The sequence below is a fragment of the Antedon bifida genome, chromosome 10, assembly GCF_963402885.1.
Source record: "Antedon bifida chromosome 10, ecAntBifi1.1, whole genome shotgun sequence".
Taxonomy (NCBI): domain Eukaryota; kingdom Metazoa; phylum Echinodermata; class Crinoidea; order Comatulida; family Antedonidae; genus Antedon; species Antedon bifida.
The window spans coordinates 9382975-9387164 of record NC_136235.1 but is presented as its reverse complement, the minus strand read 5'-3'; positions in this window follow the sequence as shown (position 1 = coordinate 9387164).

The window sequence follows — 4190 nt, the reverse complement described above, 5'->3', positions numbered from 1 at the left end:
AAAGATGTTTTAAATTAAATAATGTATTAATAATTATTAGGATGGTATTTATTTGAATAAACGCCTCTCCAATAAAACATCACTTTGAATAATAATCATTATGCTATTTGTAGTAAAATTCATCGCACTGTTATCTACAATTTACCAAGCATTTGTTATTATTTTTTACCACTTTTCATATCTATTACAGGATTTCATTTGATTATAAATGTTACCATATTATTAAAACTAAAAAAATTAATATAACATAACATCGAATAAGCACCTCACTCAAATGAACTCCGCCTCCCCAAAGGGCCCTACCAAACAATAAACAGTATACTTTAAAATGTTATTAATCATCTAAAACACTGTGATACAGAGTAGTTTAGTTTTACGAATGTCAAGCATTTTCAATAATGGTAACCGACAGAAAACGTACAAGGAGAACATTTTTATCATTCCGAGAACCATCGTCTACACTTCCTAGAGGGGGGGCGAGCGAAGCGAGCTCACCCCCTAGTATTAATAAATCAACAATGTACCGTCTTCTCTCACTCATATCGAAGGATATACAATGATACAATCTAACCGTACAGGTAAAAGAGGCGGGGGAGTTGCCCTTTACATTTCAAATGAACTAAATTTCAAAATTGATCAGATTAGTAATGTTGTCTTAAAGGGTGCATCCTCTTCACTCTCTTATCCACTTTGCAAATTGTTTCAGCTATCTATTAATTCTGGGGTTTTTCCTTCATCTTGGAAACATGCTAATATTGTCTCAATTCACAAGAGTGGTCCCAACAAACTAATCTGTAACTATCGTCCTATTTCGTTATTGCCTACTATGTCTAAGATTTTTTAGCGCATCGTGCATGATGGTTTGTCTTTACATGTTTCTAATGCTTTAAGTCTTAGGCAGCATGGATTTGTCTCGGGCAGATTATGTCAAACCAACCTCGCACTGCTTCTTGCTACATCATACGATGCAATTAACAGCAAGAAGCAGTGCGATGTGATTTACACTGATTCCTCTAAGGCTTTTGATTCCGTTTCTCATGATTTGCTTATTTTTAAACTTTCAAAATTTGGTTTATCCGGTTCACGTTTAAGTTGGTTTAAAAGCTATTTAACTAATAGACAGCAGTGTGTTGTCACTGGGGGAGAGACATCTGATTTATAATTGGCTCCCTGTGTTATCGGGCGTTCCGCAGGGCTCGATCCTGGGCCCGCTTTTATTTAATCTATTTATCAACGATCTTCCTTTAAAATGTAATCATTCCGAGTCTCTTTTGTTTGCTGACGATCTGAAATTGTTTGTTTAACAGGATGCTTTCTCACTTCAGGAGGATCTGGATGGTCTCGTGGAATGGATGGAGAAGTGGGGGCTAAAATGTAATAAATGCAAATATTTATCTATAACACTTAAAAAAGGCCTGTGCTATTCAATTATAATTTGAATAGACATGATCTTGAGAGGGTTCATGTACAGAAAGATTTAGGTATTTTTATCTATAGTAAATTAAATTTTTGTTCACATATTAATCATGTGTTGTGAAAAGCTAATAGAATGATGGGCTTGATATGGAGAAATTGTAGGTTTATGAATGACGGCAGGGCACTTTTATCTTTATACAAATCTATTATTCGTTCTCACCTTGAATATTGTCCAGTTATTTTCAATTCAATTTCTCCATGTCAGGCCCGTCGAATCGACGCTGTTCAACGGAAATTTGTACGATTCCTGTCTCATAACTGTGTTAATTTTGCCTTTTCCATTGATTCTGTCAGCAATCGTCGAACGATATCTGATATGGTTTTTTATATAATATTTTAAATTCTAAATATGACTGTTCATTAATTTCACAATTTAGTTTAAATGTCCCTTGTCGTACACGTAATAGACATTTATTGCATATTCCCTTTAGCCGTGTCGACTGTACCAGGAGGGGAATTTTTCATAGACTACCATATACATTTAATAATCTAAATAGCAATCATATTGATATTTTTAATGATAGGCTTGGTTATTTTAGAAGGAAGATTAAGTGTTCACTTCTTGAACAGCCTGCATAACCTGTTTGTATACATTTTAAATTGAAATTGTTTATGGCATGCTAATCTATGTTTATATATAAACATATATATATATATAAACACAAGAGGCAAAGAACATTAATTCTAAACCGCCCGGTGATATACTGAAATTTAATTAATTAATTTGAAACGATAAATATTTTTATCTGTATTTATTGTTAACCGTTTTTGATGTTGTATTGTTTTATGTTTCAAACCTGTTAGTGGCGGTATCTATCGCTGTTGGTTTTGATTGAATAAAATAAAAATAAGAAGTGACATAAAGTTATCAACAAACCAAAATTATGATTCGCTATTTATTGAAATAGAATCTGTTACCAAAAATAGCATTGTTGGTATTATCTATAGGCCTCCCAATAGCTACTTTCAACCTTTCATAAACAACATTTCTAACTGCATTGATACAATAACAAAGGAAAAAAACAATTATTTGTCTGTGGTGACTTTAACCTGGACCTTATAAAACACTCAACCCATAACTACACTAATGAACACCATGTACTCAGCATCTTTATATCCTCTGATTGACAAACCAACTAGAATTACCACTAAAACATCTACACTTATTGATAATATTTTTACAAATGTACTTGAACAAAAAATAACTCCTGGTATTCTTTTTAATGACATTACTGATCACTTTCCAGTATTCCAAATTCTAAACAATTCCCATTCAAATCAAATACAAAATTTAAAATGTGATAAAAAACATTACTCAAGAAAGATAAACCAAGAAAATATAGCATCTCTAGGGATTAACCTAATTAACACAAACTGGGACTACTGGTGTCTACCAAAATAATTCAGCAAATGAATCCTACACTATTTTTCTCGACAGATTTTCCTCATTATACAATACTCACCTCCCAAAGACAAGAACTAAAATTAACAAACGTAAACTTTGTAAACCATGGATAACAAAAGGTATAATCAAATCTATAAACACTAGAAATAAATGATATAAAAAATATATAAAAACACCCAATATGATTAATAAAACCAAATACATAACCTACATAAATAAGCTTACACGATTAATAAGAACATCATGTAAGAAACACTACACAGATAAGTTAAACGACTACCGTCCAATCTCAATTTTGCCTTGCTTCTCTAAAATACTCGAACGCCTTATATACAAAAGACTTTACAACTTTCTTTCTTCACATAAATCTTTTCATGATAACCAATATGGCTTTAGACCAAAACATTCTACCGATCTTGCAATCCTTGACATTCAAAGTAAAATTATTATCTAAAACCACCATACTATTGGCTTATTTTTGGACTTGTCTAAAGCATTTGGCACTATTAACCACACAATTCTTTTATATACTATGGCATCCGCGGAACTCCTTTATCCTACTTTCTAACTATCTTCAAAACAGACAACAAATCACCTCTTTCGGCTCCTACTTCTCAGATGTTCTTCCCATAACCTGCGGTGTGCCTTAAGGATCAATTCTTGGTCCTCTCCTTTTTCTCATTTATGTCGACGACATCATTAACGCTTCTAACTCCTTTACATATGTCCTGTTTTCCGACGACACTAACATGTTTTCCTCTCATCCTGACTACAACACCTTAACCAGAATGTTTAATAAGGAAATAAAATATGTATCTCACTGGCTTAAACTTAATAGACTCTCACTAAACATAAACAAAACTGAATATATACACTGTTCTCCAAATAGAAGACATAATAGCAATCAAAACACAATCCATATAGAAAACACTCCTATCAAAAAGGTTACTCATTATCAGTTTCTTGGTGATTTACTTTATGATGATAACTTAAACTGGAAAACCCATATAACCCAAATATATCTAATAAAATTTCAAAAACATCGGTGTCTTAAAAAAACTTAAATATAGTCTACCTTCTAATATCCTCTTTTTTTTATACTAGAGGGCGAGCTCGCTTCGCTCGCTCCCTCTAGGAAGTGTAGACGATGGTTCTCGGAATGATAATGACTCGGGTTTAGAAGGACATTCTGGCCTGGACGATTTCAGTCGGTTACCATTATTGAAATGCTTTTGATATTCGTAAAACTAAACCTACTCACTAACCTGTTTCACAGTGTCTTAGATGGTTAATACCGTTTTACGTATAG